General features: G+C 39.2%; 1 protein-coding gene across 1 annotated transcript in view; it reads right to left on the bottom strand.

Annotated features, from left to right (window-relative positions):
* Positions 1-10,304: 10,304 nt before the first annotated feature.
* LOC139453104 (cerebral peptide 1-like) overlaps positions 10,305-26,161 on the bottom strand; it is a 50,324-nt gene continuing 34,467 nt past the window's right edge. Inside the window, exon 3 of the mRNA XM_071234728.1 lies at positions 10,305-10,620. The gene's annotated coding sequence lies outside the window, so the exon portion shown is untranslated. The remainder of the gene's footprint in view (positions 10,621-26,161) is intronic.

The raw sequence follows: 26,161 nt of genomic DNA, 5'->3' as shown, positions 1-26,161 counted from the left end.
CACTGTTCTACAATTTCATTGCCTTACATCAATTACGTTTGGACTATGGATGTACAAGTACGAAATAACAAAAAAACGCCAAATAGATTAAGCTGTTAAGGAAACTATATATCCCAGTACAGTGAAAAGTCAAGCTATTTCTCCATCTGGGAATTTGTTTGAATAATCAAATCAAACCGAAGCACTCCCGTTTCTTTACCAGATAATCAATGTCCTGGGCATCGGATAGGCAGTGAAATAACCTTAATAGATTTGGTGTCGTTACTGCACATAAAACTAAGATAGATTGATATGTATCGCCTATTGTTCATACCACGTTGTTCCGCTATTACCATGTACATTAACAGTTTTATTGGGACTAATGAACTTAACGCTCTCAAACCCGAGACAGGATACGTAGAGCCACATGTACATGTACATATACATATACACTGTAATCTGTCGATTGTGTGACCCGTAAAGATCCGGGGTAGAATAGCGCTCTTCAGCAACCCATGCTTGCCGTAAAAGGCGACTAACAGGATGGGTGGTCAAGCTCGCTGACTTGGTTGATTCATGTCATCGATCCCAATTGCATGGCTAGATGCTCATGATATCAATCACTGGATTGTCTGGTCCAGAGCGCGGTGTTAAAAAACTAAACAACAACTGTAGAATGTGTAGCTAACCTCAGGTATGTTTACATACCATTTGCTGTCGAATTTGTGATTGAATAGTATATATTCGTATGTCATTAGTCATGGCTCGTGTTCATTCGTTATTGAATAAGGGGCGGTCGGGTAGCCTAGTGGTTAAAGCGTTCGCTCGTCACACTGAAGACCCGGGTTCGATTCCCGACATGGGTACAATGTGTGAAGGCCATTTCTGGTGTCCCCCGCCGTGATATTGCTGGAATATTGCTAAAAGCGGCGTAAAACCATACTCACTCACTCTTTATCTTAGGTCTTCAGCAACCCATGCTTGCCGTAAAAGGCGACTATGCTTGTCGTAAAAGGCGACTAACGGGATCGGGTGGTCAGGCTCGCTGACTTGGTTGATGCATGTCATTGATCCCAATTGCGTGGATCGATGCTCATGATATTAATCACTGGATTGTCTGGTCCAAACTCGATTATTTACAGACCGTCGTCATATAGCTGGAATATTGCTGAGTGCGGCGTTAAACAACCAACCAACCAATCGAATCTGGACTTGGTGTATGGTGGTAGCTTATTGTAACCCCCCTGATCCTTATGAAGCCTGATGAAGCCTGATGAAGCCTGATGAAGCCTGATGTTATGACAAGCATGACGTAAATGTAACAAGATTCAAGTCTCTTAGTCCCGGTTGGATCAAGTCGCGAATATGTGTGACAGGAATACATGTATGAGGTGAGATATCAAGTATACGTTACAAAACAATTCAGTTATGTGGTGAGGGGATTCTAGCATGTAAGTATCTAAATAATGAAACATGATAAACGGTTGGTAGGTCATATCAGAGTTGGAAGTCACTCCGCTTCAAACAGTATTTATATGTCATATTTATATCACGGCCTGTCAAGTTGATGTACGAGGACAGCCCAAAGTAATGCAGGTCTTAGACATTTACCATTTTGAGGGAATCTAGGATAGAACCCACGGTCATAAATTTCTGGCGCGCCTGAGGGACGCAACGCTGCACAGTGAATTTCGGCAACTTACATTACTTAAACACCCGTCCCATCGGAAACATATTAGTGAGTGAATGAGTTTGGTTTAACACCGCTTTTAACAGTATTCCAGTTATATCACGGCGTGTCAGCTTAATGTGGGAGGAAAGCCCGAAGTGATGCAGGTCTCAGACGTTTACCACTTCGGTGAATCCCACGAGCCCGGATATGGTTCTGACAAACCTAGAAACACAACCGGGGCGAACCGGGATTCGAACCCACAATCATAGGTTTCTGGCGTGCCCAATGGACGCAACTTTCCGCAGGAAATCGCGGCACCATAGACGACATGTTAACGTATTAAGGAACAGGCTTCTTATAGTGAAGCCATTACAGACTTGAGAGTTCTGCGTAATGAGGTTATACTGTTACCACTAGGTTACCCCGCCGTTCCTGTCTGCTCCAGATGGTGGTTCTCTCAAACTTAATCCGTTTGCCATAGCGAAGGGAATAGAAGGTTTGGCTGGCGACGTGAAGGAAGTTAAAAAACTAAGATCTGGTACACTATGGTTGCACTCCCAAGGAGTTACTGCTGTCAATAGCTTCACAGCTAAAACGAACAATGAAGTCACTAAAACAAATACTTATCTATTCAAATTGTGTCTTCCTGTGCGCCCAGAATCCCTTAAAGCTGGTCATTGCAGCTTAAGGGTGGATACATGTATACCAAACCCCTTAAGGTGTTACACGTGCCAAAAATACGGCCACGGATCGAAGTCATGCCATGTACCAGCTGCATGCCATCGATTTGCTGGGGCATGTGTCGACAGTTATCTCTGTGCCAGACCTCCTGTCTGTGTTAACTGCCCTGGCAGCCATCCACCTTCGTCAAAGGAATGCCCAACATGGAAACTGCAATCCAGAGTTTCAAGAGTAAGGCATGAACAAAACATCTCTTTTTGAGAAGCAAATAAGGTTGTTCTTGCTCACGAACAACCAGGACCATTTTGCTTCTGCTGTTTCTGCTTCTCTGCAGTCATCAAAGACCAAACATGTTTCATGTCATTCTGTTGGTTGCCAGACCGACTACACGGGGGCTACGACATCTGGCCCTGCTTTGCTGTCTGCAGCAGTCCAGATGAGGCCCCCACAAGAGACCTCTAGCCCACAAACAACCTCAACATCTCCAAACCTCAATCAATCACAGACATCTGGTGATACGGATTCGTCTCTATCTCAGAAACAATCAGTTAAATTAGCTCAAGCACCCAAATCAGAAACAAATGTGAAACTAACTGCAAAAAGAAAAAGCCAACCTAGACCAGAATCACCCCAAAAATATCAAAGCGGCAGATCCTCAAAAGGGGACAGCCCGATCCAACTGTTCAATAAGTTTGGATCCTTTGAAGACATGGATGTGTTCGTTAATAGCCATTATCGGACACATAGCTTGTCACACTCAAGGAAGGTGAGGGATAGATCCCCACTTAATCCTCCGAAATTATAATTTCTTCTACCAATATTGTACCGTGGAATTGTAGAGGAACAAAGACTAATTTTCAATGAACTACATCTATTAGTCTAGGATCTTAATCCATCAGCATTCTGCTAACAAGAAACATATTTAAAGCAGAGAGACAATTATACTTTACGTCAGTTCAGTGCATATCATTCTACAAGATGAAATTTTACAAAGGCAAACTGGTCTTTGTTTCAAACAATTTGCTTGATTAAAACAAGCTAGAAAAGCAAGGAAAAGGCAGAGAAATATTTTCGACCCCACCCAACTGTCCACAATTTAGAAAAAATTAAAATGTTAAATACAAAAGCTCGTCGTGCATTTAAAAACAATAAACGCCAATCATGGTAAAGCTATGTCTCTAAAATAAATGATGGAATATGGTATAAAGGATCAAAATCTAGTGTTCACCATCTTAAGGAGGGTCTATTAACCAATAAATGTGATGCAGCAAACAAATTAGGAGAAACATAAGCTAAGCATTCTTCCTCATCAAATCATACAACAAAATTTCAACAATTTAAAGACCAACGAGAAAAAAAAGAAACTTAATTTTAATTTTGATAATGGTGAGGATTATAACGATTTTTTTCCATCCATGAGCTGCATACCGCCCTAGGGCAAGCTCATGATACAGCCACGGGTGCTGATAATATTCATTATCAGTCACTCAAACATTTTCCCGAGTCATGCTTATAAACATTATTAAATGTTTTCGATCATATCTGGACAACGGGGAATTTCCCTTCATCGTGGAGAAATGCTGTTGTGATTCCAATACCGAAAAATGGCCGTGATCATACTGATCCTTCTAATTATAGGCCGATATCGCGGTGAACAACGGACTTATATGGTATTTAGAAACAAATAATATTTTAAAAATATTCAATGTGATTTTAGAAAAAAATAGAAGTACCGGTTACCGTTGACCATTTGGTTAGACTGGAAACTTTTGTGAAAAATGCTATCATTAATAAACAACATGCGGTATCAATATTTTTCGATTTAGAAAAAGCGTACGATACCACCCCGAAACATGGATTGAGATGGTTGTTTCTAATTCCAAGTGGGGAGGAGATAAACCGACCCTCCTTCACTTATATACATCACTTGTCCGTTCTAAGCTCGATTATGGCTCCATCATCTATGGTGGACCTTGTAAAAGTAACCTTAAATTATTCGATCCCATACATCACCAGGGTCTAAGACTTGTCTTGGATCTTTCAGAACTTCTCCCATTGACAGTCTATACGTTGAGGCCGATGAGACGCCACTTACCTACGAGGTACCAAACTATAACATTACATCACAAAGTTATATTCTAATCAGTCTGTGTATTTAATCCTCTTTATGAGGACATGTAAAGTAAGAAGTCCTCTCTTATTCCGCCTCTCGGAATAAGAATAAAACCTTATATTTCTGCTTATATTTTCTATATCAAACTTGAAAATATATCTCCTTTCCGCCTGATTTCCTCTCCTCTTTGGCTTGGCATATGGTAAAGCCACAGCTGGATCTTACCTTATCCAAATTAAAGAAATCTGACACTAATCAACTACAATATCAACAAGAATATAAACAGTTAAGAAGTGAATATGATACTTACTTAAAATCTATTTTTACTGATGAATCCAAGGGTGGTGATGTTGTTGCCAACGCCACTATCATTGGATGCAGAACCTTATCAACACGATTACTTGATAACTCATCCATTTTCACAGCTGAATCAAAACCATTTTAATTGCTTTAGAATATGTTAATGAACAGACTAAACATAAGGAAGTCTTAATTTTTCTCTCCTATCTTCAGGCTATTAAAAATACTTCGTGTCAGCATCCAATTTCACTCGATATCATAGAACTACATAATAACCTTGCTACTGGCCATTACGACATCGTCTTTTGTTGGTTACACAGCCATGTTGGAATTGTTGGTAATAGAATGGCTGCTGCTGCTGCAAAAGCAGCACTCGACAAATCTGTGACACAACTTCTTATACCATACAGTGATCATAAACCTGCCATAAGCTGTTTCATCAGAGATCTAATGCAGAAGAAGTGGGACACCCAAGTGGGTATAAATCAACTACATGCAATAAAGGCAAATATCGGTTATACCTACTGAGGCGACTAACTGGATCGGGAGGTCAGGCTCGCTGACTTGGTTGATGCATGTCATCGATCCCAATTGCGTGAATCGATGCTCATGATGTTAATCACAAGGTTGTCTGGTCCAGACTCGATCATTTACAGACCGCCCTGACCGTCCTGCTTGACTGTATTGATTTTTCCATTACTAGGGATAAATATTTCAAAGTTTCAGCTATCAACGACCTTTTAACATAGGTCAGTACTCATTTGATTCTTGGTTTTTTAAGGGAATTGAATTAATTCATAAATTTTGATTCGTATGTTTTGTGAATAGATAAATAACTTTAAAATTGGTAGTAGGAATCAATGACTGAGATTGTTAGTGGCTATATCCTCGAAGGGGGTTAAAGTAGTGTACAATTATTGTCCTCCTGAGAGGGTATGTAAGACAACGTCTTTCAATGTATGTTTATTTCTGCCACGTTTTTAATCGTCATATATCTGTTGAGGGGATGATGTTAATCCGGCTTGGGTTCATGCAGGAAGCAAGATTTCATGTTTCAAGGTATTTGTATTCATTCACAACATTAATACATTTACCTGTAAAAAAACATTTCTCTCTTGCGGCCGCTCGACCACCTCTACGAAATGTAACAATATTTGTTTAATCAAGATTAACACTAAGTTTCCATTTATCTGAATATTGCGAAAGTTTGTCAAGCTGCTTCTCTAGACAAATAATAGTACTAGACATCAAAATCACATCAACTGCAAAAAGTAGCATGAAAAGTTCTAATATGTCAGGGAAGAGCTAGACGCCTTGTCTACCAGACTGTATGATATCAAAATATAACTCATTTATAAACAATGAGAAAAGTATAGGCCTTAAACACATCCTTGGCGTAAGCCTATCAATCAAAAAGGTCACTTTTAGTATCACCATAGCGAACACACGATTTTACATTTGCATACATAGGTTTAACATTGGCAAGCATTTTGCCTACTAAACTCACTGATGCGTCAAATTTGGAAATGTCCTCCACATGTCTACCATAAAAGATTTTTGAAAGCATTACCGAGGCATTGAATGTTGTGACTTTGATCAAACGATCTGTAAAAGAGCCGTATGACGCTCTTTGAAATCTTTGTAGATAGAGCATGCTCGATATTGTATCTTAAAAGTTGTGGACCCGTGAAGATTCCGGGGTAGAATAGGTCTTCAGCAACCCATGCTGTAAAAGGTGACTATGCTTGTCGTAAAAGGCGACTAACGGGATCGGGTGGTCAGGCTCGCTTACTATTTTGATGCATGTCATCGATCCCAATTGCGTGGTTCGATGCGCATGGTATTAATCACTGGATTGTCTGGTTCAGACTCGATTATTTACAGACCGCCGTCATATAGCTGGAAAATTGCCGAGTGCGGCGTTAAACAACAAAACAACCAATCAATTCAAAAGTTGTGAAATGTAAACATAAAAGGCTGGAGGTGCTGGGGTATTGCTCGACATGAAGGGAAGGTTGACTGGTGGAAAGTTGAAGTCATGCCTCTTGTCATTCCGTCTTGTGGAGAGTGATCTGTCACTCTGAATCTTTATACATAGATCTAAATATGAAACAGATGAGGCGGTCTCGCTGGCTCGCTGGTCTCTTTTATACCTAGTTCAAGTGGGTAAATCAGTGGAAGGTAACTAGCTTTATATTTGATTGTAACAAGTAACACTCTCATGATGATCACAGTCCAGAATTGCACAATATTATCTTTGTTCAACTTCTTTGAGAGGTATTAAGAAGTTGGAGTACTAAATAAGGCTAAGATTTATCAATTCAAATAACACCTTATTTGACACACTCCCTGTAAAATATATATATTATTTCCATTATTTTTGCCGAATTCCTCTAAATATGATATTTATCCTGTACCCAGTATTGCTGTATATATTGTTTCAATAGTTGAAACTGTAGTTAATAATTATTGTTAATAAATTCCAATTCAGAGGTTCAAACTCGGATTAAACAACGGAGTTCATCGCTGCTTGAAATTATATGTATCCATAGAGTGTATTTTATGTCACGTATTGGAATAGAAGTACGTATACGTATTAAACTAATTCGTCACAGAAATCAACTACCTTTGACTCAGTACGATAACAGTAGCACCGACTCTCCTGGAAGTCAAAGTGAGGCTACTGTGCTATGAAGCGACCAAATATGTACTCCAGACGTCATTGCCAGCATGTTTAATTTCGATATGTGTTTATGTTCATTGTGTCATTTGTACCATTCTACCTTTGAATAGGTCTTCAGCAACCAATGCTTGCCGTAGAAGGTGACTATGCTTGTCGTAAGAGGCGACTAACGGGATCGGGTGGTCAGGCTCGCTGACTTGGTTGATGCATGACATCGACCCCAATTGCGTGGATCGATGCTCATGATGTAAATCACTGGATTGTCTGTTCCAGACTCGATTATTTACAGACCGCCGTCATATAGCTGGAATATTGCTGAGTGCGGCATTAACATTTGTACCTTTCTCTCATTTTTACGGATGGGGTAGACTAGTTCTCAATGCTGTGGCTCGATACGCACGTCAATTGTTAAAGCCAGTTCCACCTGCCCCTATGTGATATGGCCGGAATGTAGTTGAAAGTATAGTAAAACGACACTCACTCACCGAAGTAATCAGCCTTGACCGATGGCGCGTCAACCATGACTCTGTGTATATTCGGCACTGTAGGTGGCGGTGTATCTCCTAAATTCTCTTTAAAAATGTTTGTGACATATTTCTATCTGCAACATAACATAGATGCACACGTACTGTGTGTCTTTGCTGCGTTAGGCAACAAATGCTTATTCTTTCATGAAAACTGTGTGAGTAACGGTGATACGGTTTCAATAGGACATGCTCACCCTTTTCGCGAAGACCAGACATCACAGATTTTCAGCCATTCATTCAAATAAATTTCACCGCTATTTTAATAATAAAAATTGGGTACTCATATTGCGTTAGCGCTAACATTACCACGGTCATTGAACAGTGTGCACTCGATTTTCATTCTCAGCTTCCTGGGGAGTATACATCGCACGCTGATTTGTCAGCAGCGCTAGACTGTTATAATTCCCATTTCCATATAATCACACCGGGTACCCATTTTACTGATGGTGAACAGAGGCACGTTTTGAGCAAAGTCACCTGCCAAAGGAGACACCACGCCCAGTGGAATCGATGGATAAATAGAGACTGGTTGTTCTCTGGCGTTGACGTTTTTCTTTCCTTCTTTACCCAAAGTTCACACAGGTCAACTTCGTTTATTGTATCCTTGAGTCAGCTATATATATCAAAATCGACATAAAGATACCATCGTGTAATGGACCTTGAGAAATCATCTGTAATCTACGGGGTGTGTGTCTTTTCTTATCCATTGATTACATAATATCCCCTATCTGCAAGCAGGGTCCCTTAATGTTCAGTCATCGTATATAAGTGGTAATATATATGTATATATACATTGTATTGACATTGCTTTAGTAGGTACATGTCAGAGGCATTTCTCATACGCCAAACAGTGGTATGTACTATCGATCTGAATACATTGATTGGTACTGGGAGTCCCATGGAGTGAAGCCAAAAATGGCGTAGGCCGTAGACGTTCTAGCGTTCACAATTTATCTTGGACAAACGCGTAACCCCTGCAGACGGGTGTGTATAAGTTTTAGAGATCCCAGTTATTGCTGCTTAAGATTCAGCCTCCCTTCGTATTAATTTCCAATCTAACTCTTCTCAGAAGATATAGCCTATGTAGCAGTTTCAGTGTGCACGGATCATACTGTATGTTTCCTTGTGAAATGTCGCAATTTCTGCATGTTCATGAACACATTGTAGTATTACCGAAGGTCAGGTGCAATACTTCAACAGGGAACTTTAAGGAGAGGTGATATGAAATGGGGTTTAACGTCGCGTCCAAGATTACTGAACTTGTATACCGATGTACATGTGCGTGTGTGTGTTTGTGTGGCTGCTTGTACTAGTTCGAACTGACACAGTGTACTGACTCCGATCCGACCAGTCCTTGTTTTAGCCACTTAATGCCGAGCGCAAGACGGGTAACAACAAGTACCATCTTTTAACGTCTTTTGGTATGACGCGGCCGGGGATCGAACCCTGGACCTTCCGCTCTCCGGGCGAACGCTGAACTCCATAAGATATATGTTTCTATGCTCTGTATCTTGAAAGGTGGCCTATCACTCATTCTAAGCTCCGATTAATCCCAAAACGAAGATGTCCGATGCAGTTCAACTATTTTGATTTGTACCATTTGTTCCCGTATGATGTCAGCTATAACTTGACTTGTCTTTGCATGTGTGTGACAGGTGCCAACGCAAGGGCAGGATACGCTCAACGTTTGCGAACAATTAATATGATCTCTATTGGATCAAGGTTAAAAAATCACATGCTTATTTTATAGCTGATATCGTACAATGGACTCCTATGCTTATAGCCAAAATCTGTTATGATAATTATAAAATGGTGTTTGTTGCTTTTATTATTAAACTAGCATTCTGGGCGATAGATATTTCTTGGTTGAATAGACAACATGAGTCTTATGTGACCATATGAAAGTATACGTTCAGCTGACACTAAGGCCACATGACACCGTGGTCTAAGGCGCTACATTTTGCAGACTGGGTTCGCATCCCAGATCCTCTTTGATTTCGATTGGTCTGTGAGCGCCATACACACGCGCACGCGCGTCACCAAGGTGTTAAACGTCGCAACCTAGTCATTTTGACCTTTTTGAACACACGCGGCCACGCCACGATATAAATGAGACATTGTAAACGGCGTTAAACCTGCACACACACTCAGTGAGTGAGCGAGTATGATTTTACGCCGCTTTTAGCAATATTCCAGCAATATAACGGCGGGGGACACCAGAAATGGCCTTCAGACATTGTACCCATGTCGGGAATCGAACCCGGGTCTTCGGCGTGATGAGCGAACGCTTTAACCACTAGGCTACCCGACCGACATCATACACACTCAGTAAGCAAAGAACAGAGCTCGAGGTACGAACTGTTTATTTCCTCTCCTCTCAACAGGGCGATGCAACAATAAGAACACAGAACATCAGTGCAACGAACACAGTGAAATAGCAGCTTAATCTTGAGCATTTGGTACTGGGGAAGTCCATTTGTTTCTTACATCTTCTTCAAAGTAATTCCTTTCTGATTTCTATTGGTTTAGCAGCTATGTAGAGTCTCGTGTATGAATTTGAAAAGAATAGTATCAGGTACGTGTTTGGGAACATCCGACAGGATACCACAGCAGCCAGTTTAAACAGTCGATCACCATCTCAAACTCCTTTCATATCTTGACCAGCCTGAAAAAAATCAAAGTAAGTATTAAATCTTCGAATATGATTTCATAATACTTCGCACACTGTTACCTTTATTAGAGTGAGTGAGTGAGTGAGTTTAGTTGTTGGCCGCTTTAGCACTATTCCAGCAATAGCACGGCGGGGAACCCCAGAAATGGGCTTCACACATTGTACCCATGTGGGGAATCGAACCCGGTCCGGCCCACACCACACCGAACCTCATACCTTTGGATATAAATCAATATTTCAGATGAACGCAACATAATTCTGTTGTCATATTTGGATATACCATTAATTATATCTATTTAATACAAGCCCTGAATGCCATAAATATGATTAATATGTTATTTTATTGCCCAGGACGCATTTTCAGAGGCGATGGGGTAACATAATTGTAAAAGCGTTTTCTAGTTACGCCGAAGGCACGGATTCCCTTTCCAACTATGGTACAATGTACGAAGCCAATTTCTGTTGTACCATGCCGTGATATTGCTGGACATTTTAACCAGAAACCATTGGAACACCCAACTCAGTCACTCAATATGCAGTGTCACAGTAACCTTGAATGTTGAAAGACTCCCTCTACCCAATACATGTATGAACCGTTTGAAAAGGACCAGATGGTTAGGCTCGGTGTCACCGTGTCCCGCGTGGATCGTTGCTGATTCGGGGCGGTGGGATAGCCTAGTGGTTAAAACGTTCGCTCATCACGTCGAAGGTCCTAATACGACTCCCCAATGTGTGAAGCCCATTTCTGGTGTTTTCCGTCGTGATATTGCTTGAATATTGTTAAACGCGGCGTAAAACCATACTTGCCATTGATGCGTCAAATTTGGAAATGTCACATGATTACCATCAAACATGTTGCAAGCTTTAATAAGGCTTCGAATGTTGTAACCCTGATCAAACAACTTTGGGCAAGAGTAATATGATGCTCTTTGAAACCTTGGTAGAAAGAGCACGCTCGACCGTACCTCAAAAATTGTGAAATATAGAAACCAAAGGCTGGAGCTGCTTGAATATTGCTCGACATGAAGGGAAAGTTGACTTTTGGATAAGTTGAAGTCATCCCTCTTGTCATACAGTCTTGTGGAGAGTGTTTTGTCTCTCTGTATCTTTATAAAAATTCTGCATAAATCAAAATATGAACTAGATGAGGCGGTTTCACTCGGCTTCTTTATTTCTAGTCCAGGTGGGTAAATCAGTAGAGGGGAATTGGTTATTTGAACATTGTTACATCATATCATCAATATACCTGAAATTTACTTTTCTTGGCCAAATATCTTGTTTTGATTCTACCAATAAGGGTAAACATTCAGATTCATATGCATGGAGAAACAGATCAGCAAGGAGGGGGCACAACTGGATGTTCATCTACTTCTGCCTTATATGTTTTAATCCCGAATTGAACACAGGTGTAATCAAAAAGAAATTCAGCATTTCACATTTTGATTTTTCAGAAAACTTCAGATGACATTTGAGTTCCATTGTGCTGAACCTTTAAAGCTAGAAATGTAACTATTACTATGGGCACTACGTTCAGTGAATAAAAGCGAGAAAACCATTTCCATATTTATATAAAATCTCTGCCAAAAGCAGAGTCGATAATAAAATTCCGACTATATCATGAGCTGAGATTTACTGAGGCCTTGAATGTTGTAACCTTCATTAAACTCATGTTTCTAACATGACACTAGCGTATCCTACCCTACCGGCTGCATTCGTCACAAACACATACAAAGGCAAGTCAATTGTTCACCTGCAAAAACACGGGGAAATATGGTACAAGTCAAAATACGGAATTGCATCGGACATAATTCTTGTTACAGATGATCAGTCAGACTTGGAATGTCCTCCTCATGTACACCATAAAACTTTTTGAAGGCTTTACTGAGTTATAACGCATTTTATGTTCATGAAATTGTTGAAGAGAAAAGCGTTCAAGGACATGGAAATGTTCTATAATATCAACGACATGTAGTCCCTGGACCGATCTGTAATTATAACTGATTACTAAACTACATCCATCGATGAATAGACATGAATCAAAAGTTGACAGTGATACATTGCGCTCAAGTCTATTTATATCTGTAAAATTAGAGTTTCTTGCAGTTAAATGTACACTCAGTTTTACCAATATGGCGCCACATAATGAATCATTCATTGTCGATTTATAACTAATCTTGAAGGACATACCACAATCTCATATTGAAGGACATTTCCATCTGGCGAAGACGGAGTGATCACTATTCACTGACGTCATATGTGATATACCGAGTCGTCTTCTTACACCAAAACCTTATATGATTTAACATATCAACTCGTTCATGTGTCAACCATTTTACCAGTGTCTTGAGCATTGAAGTATTTTGAAAGGTGTGATGACATATGATATCTCCATGCGTTTGTAACTCATAAAGACAACAGCTGTTTCTCCATAATTGCGCACAAATCAAGTTCAATTTGGACATCTACTTTAGAAGCAATCATTTGTAACAAATGGAAATAAATGAACGTTGCGATCTCAAATTCGTCTCATCAGAAAAGAGTCTAATTTAATCATTGCACAAGGCGTTTCCAGAATTACTAATGACGTGAAGAAGAGGCTGGTTGCTAAATTTCGATCGCGTGGACTTTTGAGTCAAAAGTCACCTGCCCTTGTTCCCCTTTCTTTCAAACGGTAGTCCCCAGTGTCACTATTCGCAAAGTTTAACAAAAGCAAACAAAACTGTGCAGGTACACTGTAAACATTTGAATTTAACAAAATAATTTTAAAGTTCTTCTGTTAGTTGACACGTAATTAAAAACATGTAAGAAAGAAGATCAGTTTTGTTTGTAACCAGTATGTACATATACGTGACAAACCCATTTCCATAAATATAAGAAAGCTCCATAGTATGGTTCCGACTATATCACACGCATGTGATTATAAATCACACAAAAAATGATATCAGGTATATATAGGTAAAATATTGCTGTCTGCGGCGTTAAACAACAAACAAAAACAAAACATTTCTATTCCTTCTACGCCCTACGCCCTACGCCCTACGCCCTCCATCCTACTCCGTACGCATTACGCTTCTTAATGGTTATCAGTATGCTCGATGTACTTTGTTATATGGACACATAATACTGTTTCACCAGTTATAGAACTTGTTCACATATATTAAAACTTTGGGAAAGTTGGGAGCTGAACATTGAAATAGCGTTAACGATCTTCACAATCAGAATTTTTAACCACGGTGTGATCTGACAGAAAGACCGACTGAATTGGATGTGTTCACAACGAAATGACATTAAAGACAAGACGATTTTCTGACATTATTTCAGTTGGAACCCATCGATACATTTGCGAACTCTCACACGATCGTGTGAGCCGCCGCAGGACGACTCTAGCATTTGGTCGATAACTCGACGAGAAACTGTTGATACACACCAGTGTCCGGGGTTAAACAGGTTACCGACAAATTGACTCTGGCTGATCAGACGAGCGATATCAATGATTATTGATCACCAGTGGGCGTGACAGTTGCCTTAACATGATCTGCGTGCCGTGTGCAAAGGCCAAGATGACAAGATAGATGTGCACAGAGATGGACACCATATCTGACATGCATGCAAAGGATCGTTCATTTTCATTAAAAAAAACACGTGATCAACCGCGAGATAACACATTCATGGGAAAATAAGTGATATGGATTTTAATTTATAATTCAATCGCTGACAAAAAACAAAGGAACGGATGGTATCATTTCATTAAACTTTTCAGAAATCCACATTACATGTAATCTTATCTCTCAGAAAGACGTTATCCCATTATTCAAATTTACATAACAATCTGAGAAAAAACGGTAATTTAATTCTTCAGTGACGTTGTTGTAAGAATGGTAAACGGATTTCCCCTTTATAATCATTATAAGATCTGGAAACGACACACTAAAGTATCAACCTCTCAGGCCATGGCTCTCCTTCCCATTTTGTTATCGTCTTTCCAACACTGTATCATGTCAAGAAAAAAAACAGCAGCTAATCATTTACTTCCAAACGGTGTCTTCTTACGCCGTTTCACGTATTGCTTTCCTATGGCTCGGAGGCAATTCATTTACGCTATTTGTCAATTTCATTTTTGTCTCTTAATTGCTAGCAACGCCCTTGCCCCAATTAAAAACTTGTGTGGTTCGGGTTTACGACAGCAATTGGTCCATGAATTCAGTTGCTTTTCCAATATGTATAACTGAAGGGTGGGAATCAAATTGCTTCGTCGTCATTATTCACCATTACGGTGATCACAGATGTGATAGATAACATCTTGTTTCACACAGTCAATATCTCATACAATCATGATGGAACTGAATTGACTTAATTTGACATTATACACCTGTTTTCGGGGAACTGCGTTCCAGATAACCAGTTTAGAAACAGTGAAGGGAAGAGGCATGAGGTTGTTTTGAATTCACGTTGCTTGGGGGAAAAACATGAGATGCTTAATATGCTTTGGAAGAGTGTCAGTGATGCATTACGAGCTTGTGTGTTAAAAGATACAATGCATGTATAATTTCTGTTTAAACTTTAGCATACACTCAAGCACTGATACATTCTAACAATCTCTTAACGATACCTGCGCTTCCAGAGAGGGGGGTAAAGGCAGGTGTTTTTCAAGATATGTGTACAAGGCCTCAACATCATAACTATTATATGTAAGCAGCTCTACATTAATTGATCAAATATAAGGCCGGAATGTTGAGTGAGGAAGAATTCTGCCAAAACCACAAATCGTACATGTTCATTTTAAAGTTCCATAAAAGTCCATACAAAGAGAACTATCTTGCTTGTTCCAGCAAATGTACCACATATTAACAAAATCACCATTATCAAGGAAGGGCTCTCTTTAAATTCGCAGAAAGTATGTTAGACAATTGTAATTAGTACCATGTGGATTCCATAAAACTCAAAGGATTTGCTTGAATTTTGCGCATTCTCAGAAAAGAACCAAGATCAATTTTGTCAAAACATTTGATTTATACGAGGGCTGGTTAAAAAGTTCTAAGCCAACAAACAAACAAAACCCAACAACTGTGAAAGTGTTTTTAATTATATTTTCAATACACTTCTCATAACGACAGTGAACCTTTTCGATTCCAGTCAGGAAGATGTTCAACGGCAGCTTTGAGGTCATCGTGTCGTCATAGCGCTTTCCACGAAGGTAATCATTCAGTTTAAGAAACAGGTGAAAATCACTTGGTGCCAGGTCTGGTGGGTATGGAGGGTGAGGAAGCTCTTCCAACCCACATTGTCGCACAGCAAGCTTTGCAAGTCTAGAGGTGTGAGAAGAGGCATTGTCATTAAGTAGTAGAACTCCAGCAGTCAGAATTCCTCGCCGCTTTTCTTTGATAGAATCTCTCAGGCGATGAAGCAAATAGGCATAGAAGGCACCGGTAATCGTCTTTTGACTTTCTTGATAATCAACAAGGATCACACCCTTTGCACCTAAGAATACAGTGGCCATTACTTTCTTCACTGATCTTGAAAACTTGGATTTCTTTGGTGCCGGAGAAGTTGAATGGTGCAATTCCATGGATTGACGTTTTGACTCGGGATCATAATGGTAGACCCTTGTTTCACCACGCGTTACTAATCTCTTTTTGAATTTGACAAAATCCTCCTCGTGTAACTCTAGATTTTCTCTGTCAATGTCAGTTCCTTTTCCTTAATTAAGATAAGAATTAAGAAATTTTCGCACCCAACGAACTGTAAATGTTCATGAATAATAGTTTCAATGGATCCAGACTTCCTCATGTTCAGCAGTGGTAATACGTCTATCTTACAGTCTAACTTTTTCTGTCTCCTTGATGGAATCTTCATTGGTGGAAGTTGAGGGACGTCCAGACCTAGGGTCATCATCAAGGCTTGCTCTCCCAGCCTTAAGCATAGCTACCCAACGTTTAACAGTGGAATAGCTAGTGCACTTAACCCATTATACTTGTGAATTTCTTAGGGAGTACTTTTCGCTAAAGTCATAAACTTTTCCATTTCCATTTCTGTGACCATTTTGACCCCTATCACGACTTGCTGTCACTAATATACAAACGGCCTCAACATACCAAATATAATCGCAATGAACTACTCAAATGATATACTACATTGACAATTTCACTTTGTTATGGCCCATAGTTCAAAGTTAGTGAGACTCAGGTCTGTTTGACCAGCCCACGTATGGAGATAAGATATTTAGGGAAGAAGGAGAAACCCCGATGGACATCAACTGTCCCCTTCTTGCTGATATATTTTTTTTGCAGCATGTGAAACTAAATTTCTGCTCGGTTTGGCAAAATGCTTGGATGAAGTTTGACTTAATCGTCAGGTATAAGTTGCTGATCTGATATCGTAAGGGACAAATAGCAAAGTCCCTTCCACTGATTTACCCGCCAGAACTTGAGAGAGTGAGTGAGTGAGTATGGTTTTACGCTGCTTTTAGCAATATTCCAGCAATATCACGGCGGGGGACACCAGAAATGGTCGTCACACATTGTACCCATGTCGGGAATTGAACCCGGGTCTTCGGCGTGATGAGCGAACGCTTTAACCGCTAGGCTACCCGACCGACCAGAACTTGTTAGAAAGAAGACCTCATCTACTTCATATTTATATTTATGCATAAAGATTCAAAGGGATAAAAAAGAAACTCTCCACAAGACGGCATAGCAAGAGGGATCATGATTTCAACTTTCTAATAGTCAACTTAACTCAACTCAACTCAATTGAACGAAACCCCTTAATAATAAGTAAGTTAAAAGAGTATGATTTGAACGGTATTTCATGTATATCACGAAGCATCAACTTCATGTGGGAGGAAATCCCTACGTGATGCAGATACTAGACGTTTACTGCTTTGGTGAAGCTCACAGACTCGGGTGTGTGCCTGACGAACCCAGAAACACAATCAGGGAGAATCTGGCATTCGAACCCAACTTTCTGACCTACCCAGGAACCAAACTTTACAGATTCTATGAATCTTAGGTCATTCATCAAGGTGTATCTTTCTGTTTGTTTGTGCCCAAACTTTTCTACAAACACAGAGCTGTACCAACTTGTAATACTCACAGGAGAAAGTACAAACTGTTACGTAAACAAATGTCAGACACCTTAAGCAATTACACTCATTCACGGATACTAAACACCTAGTTTCAGTTTTCAATATATGCTTTGACTATGTTGTCATTTTGGGTTCGTTCAGGTATATCTCATGACATCGATGTTTCACGTTCTATTGATAAATGTTGAGTCTTATTTCTTAACCATGCATCCCTTTGTCATAATAGTCAGTGTAGTAAAGATCAGTGATTTACCAATTTCAATGTCCCTGTATTTTCATGTCACTGTCTGAAAACCTACGATTACTTGGTAATCATATTGTGTAACAAATTGATTTACGCTCTGACATTGGCTTTGTGGCATGGTTAGATGATGGATGCAAAGATATGGAGCACGTTGAATTCCTTGTCCATGACGGAGTCAACGGTGCCAGGCATTTGAGTTTCGGAAAATAATTGGCGGAGGTGGTAGAAGCTACATTCAGTTATTTCCGTTTATGACTCATTCCTCCTGATGTATTTCACATCTCTGACGCCAAAGAAGACACTCTGTGACATATTTCGCCAAATGTTGATTACGATATTAAACCCATTTTAACGACTCAAACTTCTTAATCATTTTTTTACACGAAGCGTTTAAGATGTCCGCTCGTTTGAGATGAATAGCGTTTAAATTCAGTATCAGGCTTATGAAGCAAACTAGGTCCAAAACGAAATCCCTTTGGAGCAGTAACTAGTTGGATTTGAAAATGTAACGGATTACTGAAGGGTTGAGTGTGTGCCATGTTTGTCACAATTAGCCGATTGTCACAAAGAGTCGGATTATACAAATAATACTATAAATCTAATACTCAACACGGCTTCTTTATCTGTAATGCATCCTACGCAAATATGGACTTTCCTTCCACTAAAACGCATCTAAATGAGAGTCAACTCGACACCGCGAGAAAAGTATATTGCTATATCACTGAAATAAACATTACTGAGAACATAAGCACCTGTGGGACACCCTGCGTTCTCACAAGAAACTTTACGACCAACAGAAAAAGATATTGATTCGAAGTCCAAGTCCATGTCCAGCATGTCTACTCAAGAAGAAAATGTCCATTATCTGCATACGTGTATATATACGCATTTTACACTGATGCCGAGGCAATGTCCATTTCGATGTTGATGCTAGAAGAAGAAGAAATATTGGGAATGATTTGGAAGACACTGTTTGCTCTGACTATAGGTCTCTCTCTTGTCATTAAATATAGATGCTGATATACGTTGCGGTTGACGTGAAAGTATATCCTGGATACTACTAGGAAGTGGGTGTTACAATGATGGATAAGACGTTGTTTGTTACGCTAGGGCAGGACATACTCAACCTTTTCGCGAACACCTGGTGACATAACTGAATTTCAGTGATCCATTTATATAATACGTACCACTATTTTGCCTTTTACTGTTCGGTTGATGTATTGAAATTGGTTCATCTCTGATTTTGACGTTATATATGGAATTTATGAAATTGAAACACATTATTCCTGTGTTTAATGTGAATAAATGATTAATTAATTTGTGTAGACAATGGCATTAACGATGATAATCACACTTAAAGGACATAACTATAACGTATGAAAATTAACAGCTTGCCTTTATTCTTTCATGAAAACCGCATGAAAACTTTTTTGTTGTGGTGTAATGTACTATGCATTCTCTACGGTCGCCTTGATGTGCCTCGTCAGACATTGTGGTGTGTTATTACATTGCTTCATCTTAACCTTATACTTTTTCCTCACGGCAGTAACAGACCATTATCATAAACTTACCATATTTACAGGTATTAGAAAACATAAAATTTCGTCTTTTTTTAAGCTGTTTCAGAAACTGCCGCTCCATTTGCGACAATGTCATATGTGCCATTTCAAGGAGCCTTTAATCTGCTTTTTCCGATGCGATCACAAAATCATGACTCCATGTTTCATAATTGAACGTCATCTTTGGTCTTGGAACACATGTTCATTATCTGTCATCTTGTTTGTAGCCTATGACCATCCATCACCATTCATCATATGGGTATGATGGCATCCCTCCTGTTATGTGTAACGAGTTTCCAATCTATGACATAATTGAAGAACCGTGCCACGACAATGTGTCAATGCAACCTTACATGTAGCTCAATCCCAGACTGTAACAATAGTGCTCTCAAATCAGACAACGCCAATATTCCTGAACCTGAAACTAGTCTATGCCTTTTCTTGTTCCAATAATGTAGTGCGTCGGGTAAGACTATACACTTAAACTAATTGTGATGTCTCAATTTGCTACTGTTAAATTTAGAATAGATTTAGAATCAAGACTTTGATGTTTTTCTGGATATTATTCGCGATTTTACCTTTTGTAGCATGCATTCCATGCATGTTGTTTCTGATTTTATGAACATGATATGAACCATTTTCCATTCGTATGGTATAAAATATCCGAACTCAAGAAAATGAAATTGAAGTTGTTTTGTTTAGTGTCCTACGTTTTTTGTTTAAATATTCGATTTCGAAGATCAACGAAACACATAAATAACGACTATTTGCTTTCTGACAAACAGGAAGGCTGTATGGAAATGAGCATCCCTTGATTGACATGTCCTGTGATCAATGCCACACAAGCTAATCATATCTATACTGCTCCAAGACAAATACGAATCTATAGCGCCTCATTAGATGATACGGTGCAACGACGGATATCAACGAATAAAACTATGATGGATAGTTGTACGTAGTGGAAAGATTTGCTTTAAACGGACAGGGTACGCTCGACTTTTCGCTTACACCTGGTATCTTCACTATTTGATAGTATTTCATAAACACATGCTCATGATATACTCTGAACCGTACAATCGACTGCTTTTGGCAGAGACTTCTTATGACAATGGAAATGGTTTTGTGACTGTGTAAAAGAAATCTTAAAGCGTTAGAAACTACTTCAGGCAGTGACATAAACGTTAAACAGAGTTTCAGGGACAGGTCACTGAATTCAGAGGAAAAAAACTACTATAATGTTGAACGACGTAATTTGTAATAATTCCTTTCTTTGAGCAGTTAATTGTTCATGGCTTGCGTTGGGGCAACAATTTAAGTGAAACGTTCCACAATTATGTGTCTATTGTCTCCGCATAACCCAGTTGCAATAGGTTCTATATTACTATCACGGGGCTTGGCTAATCAGAGGACGACGGTGTTAATACACGTACATCAAGATTGTCTTGCAATACAGTTGTCATTATACATGGCATGAGTGGTTTTGACAGAGATTAACCGACGAAACAAATTCCTTTGGACGTAGAAGGCAATATAGTGGAGAAAATTATTCAACTCAACTCACTGTTAGAGCATTTCGTACAAATTGTCACACATTTGATATTATATAAATAGGCTAGAATTTCACCAAGTTGAGGTGACTCCGCTATTGTCATATTAGATTATTTAAAAGAAGCATGACTTTGTTGAAGGTTAAACATTCAAGACCTCAGTAATTTTTCGATGGTAAGACATGTGGAGGAAATTTCCAAATTTGACTCTTCGGTGACAAAAGTTATGCAATTTCCTATTTTGACTTGCACCTTATGTTCCCGTCTTTTTTCAGGTGAATAACTGATTTGCCTTTGCATGTGTTTTTGCCACCGAAGGGGAAGGACTCGATCGGCTTTTCGAGAACACCTTGTATCATCACTATTTGATATGAGCACATGATCATTATACAGTTGGAGTGAGTAAGTGAGTGAGATTGGTTTTACGCCGCTTTTAGCAATATTCCAGCATTATCATGGCGCGGACGCCAGAAATGGGCTTCACACATAGTACCCATGTCGGGAATCGAACCCGGGTCTTCGGCGTGACGAGCGAACGCTTTAACCACTAGGCTACCCGTTATACAGTTGGAAGCGTACAATCGACTCTTTTAGCAGAGATTTCTTGTCGTTATGTAAAGGGGTTTCTCGCTTTTATTTAATCATTGCAAGGCAGTTCAGTATATTGAACAGTGACATTACCAATATTTAACTTGTACAATTCATTCTTTCTCTTTCATCAATTGCATATGTTTGTCAACATAATTGTTTTGCGCTTTGGACACAGCAAATTCTAAAAGAAACACCTCCGGTATTTAACGCATGAATTCGTTGGGATTATATTTAAGGGAATAAAGATAAAGCCAACTCTAGTGAGAGATAGGAACTGCAACATATTAAAGATGGAAAGCCTGATATAATCTATTCGTCTAGATTGGTTTGATTGGAACTGGATAGTGAACATCATTTATGGGCGACAACAACTTACAACTTTCATCATCACCGATGTCTTCATGTTCGTGACGCAGTATGAAACGGCATGATGTTAAAGGAGCTGCAGTTTAAGTGGTATGCACCATTTGCAATCACAGTTTCAATAACTTTTACTGACTTCTCCTTATATACAATTTCTGTAAAGGTTGCAAAATGAAACCGTTAATCGAGCCTGCGTCTAATCGTTATAAGCGAGAGCTGAACCATTCCATTGTCCATCGCATTTCACATTGTACATTGAGGGACAATGGTATTTCAAATAGTCTTTCACGTTATTTCTAAATCACATTAATAATAACTTCACTAAGTACATTATTCTTATTATCTGGGATTTGACTATGTAAGATATGTATTATCTTTCCCTTCACATAATAAAATATGTGAGTAAAATACATCGTCACATGTACACTTTAACGAATATATAATTGAATGAAGTTTTTATGGCTTAAATGTGATGGTGAAATCTGCCTACAAAACACAATAATGAGAGAGAGGGACACATAGATGTCAACTTATTTTATAAGAAAAAAGAGGTTGACATCCATATATTCTCTCTCGTTTGTGAATAATAAGAGAGATAGAGAGAGAATATACGAATGTCAACATATTTTATTAGAATAAAGAAGTTGACATCCACTCCCGCATGTGAATTCACTTCTAAATGCCATTCAAAGACATGATTATACCTCAATTTTCATAATATCGATGGTCTTACTGATAACGTATCACTTAAAGTACGGCCTTGTCACCATTCCAAAAGTGATTAGTTAGCCAACTTTCCCTGTTTTAAAATACGCCCTTTTCAATCCTTGCAGGTCGTGCAAAAGTTGCTGATTTCCCTTGGGTACAAACTAGGGTCACACAGCTGGGTCTTTCATAGGAAGAACATGTAGATTTAGAGATTATACTATCCGTTGCCAGAGAAAGAGTGGCATACTAAGTCGTAAAACCATGTGCAATTCATTAGATAAATCTCATGACGGATTCATAATGTTACTACCAATACAGCGCTGCACTTAACGGAGCAGGCAGGCCTACGCTGGTCCTGTAACCTAGCTTCACCATAATCCGACAGAAGGATATATTTATTGATGTTCTATCTCCGAGAACAGCTGAGATACCTTGTGATGTGCTACAGTATATTATTGTCCTTTCATTTACACAGCACTGTTTGTCTGACATAGGGGAAATGTGATTAGCTTCAGCGGTCATGTACATGAATTTAGGATGTGTGTTTTTCAGTAGCTACGTGATCACAGAGATTATCACAAAGTGTGTGGGTTGGAGTGTACAGATGTAATTACACTCGCAGCAAATATGCAAGGTGCGCATTGTTTATATTCTCACAAATGTCCATATGCGCTGATTGGACTTGCTGAACTCGTCTTCGTAATTGTTGAATGCTCGGGTTGCACAATACATTGCGTCATAGCAAGGCAGAACATTTTTTTTAAATGTTTCACCACAAACAGACCTGTCGCTCTTGTTTAGTAAGGTAATAACACATCATACATCTTCATAACGGTCAAAGTAGTGTGTTACATATACAGTCCTTCCATTTCGGATAGCGTTACAATATGTTTTGTTTTACGGTAAGTCCATGGTCACATGTGATTAAGTGAGTGAGTGATGCTTTACTTTGTTTTAAAACCATAAATCAGTACTGTCAACTATTGACTTGACTCTAAAACCTGAAGACATGTCCATTCCTCTTTTGTACTGAATTCCAAAGTACCTTAAAAATCCGTACAAAGAGATATTTTGCTGGGTACAGCAAATGTTCCACCACATCCTGTCTCAAAGGATGACCATAATGCTTAATATAATCAAGGAATAACTTTCTTTATATTCAAAGAAAGTATTTCAGAAAAGTGGAATTTATACCCTGTGGATTCAAATCAAAAGATTTGCTTGAGTTTTTGCAATCTCAAATAAAAGAACCAAGTTCCATTCTGTCATAACATTTGATTTTTTAACTTTGTACACCACTATCCCACATGACAAACCCAAGGTAAAACTTCATTCCTTGATCCACGGGCCTTTTGTCACATCACGTGACGAACACAGATACAGTTCCGTATCTATATTCAGAGGTTCAGAACAATTTGTGAAAAATGAAAGCAAATGCCAAAAGCAGTTTACTGAGAAAATAATATGTGACATGCTAAATATAACCTCCTCATTGATAACATCTACGTGGCATTTTGGGGTAAGACGTTTAGACAAGAAGTAGGCATCCCCATGGGCACCAATAGTGATCTTCTTCTTGTAGATCTGTTTCTTTATGCGTATGAATCTGAATTTCTGTTCGGACTGGCAAGGTCAAAACAAGGTAATTTGGCCAAGACGTTTAACTTCCTCAGGTATATCGTTGGTCTGAAATCGTTCCAAAACAATCAAATAGCAAATTCCCTTCCACTAGTCTACCCACCTGAACTAGAAATATAGGAGACCAGTGAGCCCGCCTGATATGTTTCATATTTAGATCTGTGCATAAAGATTCAGAGTGACAACCACTTTCTTGTGTGACAAGAGGGATGACTTTAACGTTCTAATAGTCACCTTTCCCTTCATGTCGAGCTACATTCCAGCAACTACAGCCTTTGGTGTTTACATTTCAGAATTTGTGAGATACAATCGAGCATGCTCTTTCTACAAAGATTTTAAAGAGCGCCGTACGAGTCTTGCTCAGAAGTTGTTTGACCAAGGTTACAACGTTCAAGACCTCAGTAAAGCTTTCAAAAAGTTTAATGGTGGACATATGGAGGACAGTTCCAATTTTGACGCATCAGTGTCCCTATTTTGTATCATATATGTTTTTTCAGGTGAATAATTTGTTTGTGACGGGTGCCCCGATGGGTCAAGATACGCTAGCTTTTCGCGAAAACTTGGTTTACTATTTGATTTGATTCATAAACACATGCTCATGATATAGTCGGAGTCGTACAATCGACTCTGCTTTAGGCAGAGATTTCTACAGGATATGGAAAGGGTTTAGTCGCTGTATTTAAGCAACATTCCAGCAACATTACAACGGGGGACACCAGGGGTCACACATTGTACCCATATGGAGAACCCGTTGAAGCGTTAACGACTAGGCTACCCCAACACCCATGCAATCAGTGATAAGCAAATCATATGTTCCTGAAAGTTCCCATCAGCGCACAGCTTTGCCTATGACAGTTTCATAAATGAAGACAATATTTGAGCTATACATTTGCTGACCGCAAGTGCATCTAATGGCACTTGCATTCTATTTAATCTAACCTTCTCTTTTTCAAAACATTTCTAAAGAGAAGAAAGATATTTTAAAATATGAGCATCTCGTTTTAGACCAGCACTTAAGATGCTGCTTTCCATTAAAAAGTCACGATTATCGAGACACAATGTGCATAAAAAACTACACATGCGAAAGTAGTCCTTTAATAGCAATCGAAATAAAAACACAGATCTTCGCATTTCGTATAAAAAAATTCAAGATAAGAGAGTTCCAAGTACTGTAAATGCAATAATACAAAAAGAACACAAATTAGCCCGAATCGATGAAACTTGATGTAAACGCTTCGGTTTCCCAAGAGTGAACAGCAGACATGCATCCAAAACATTCCTCCGTGCACTAAACCCCGGCTTCTAATTCAGCCAGTGAAATGGCTAATCCACGAGAAAGGCACTAGAGTAAAATCCCGTCCTTAGGGGACCGTCCAAATATCTCTTTCTAACACACCCTTGTGAAAGGTAATCCACTCAAATGATCAATGAATAGCCTGGTCTCCTGGGATACGAAACCCATGTTTGGACCTGATTCGACATTGTCAATAAAACCTACGACTTGTTAACAGACTGTTTTTACATACAATGGATCATATGTTAGTATCCCAAACGGTACAATCCTATTCACGATCATTTTTTTAGGTTTCATCTGAAGCCGATGGGGGCGAACATCTAATTGAATTTTTGGAACAAATCGCCCCATCCGATCATTTGCTTTTGTTAATAATGATGGAATCAAACTATAAATTCGATCCATGGCGAAGGACGTTTTTAAACGACAATCTAGACACGCATGTTTCTCTCGAAGGAGCCTCAATTACCGCGAATGGAACCTTTCAGGCAGCCCGACGTTTACGCT

This window comes from Haliotis cracherodii, unplaced genomic scaffold (genome assembly GCF_022045235.1).
Source record: "Haliotis cracherodii isolate W230 unplaced genomic scaffold, xgHalCrac1.p SCAF_9, whole genome shotgun sequence".
In the NCBI taxonomy this organism is placed as follows: domain Eukaryota; kingdom Metazoa; phylum Mollusca; class Gastropoda; order Lepetellida; family Haliotidae; genus Haliotis; species Haliotis cracherodii.
This window is presented reverse-complemented; position numbering and strand designations above follow the sequence as displayed.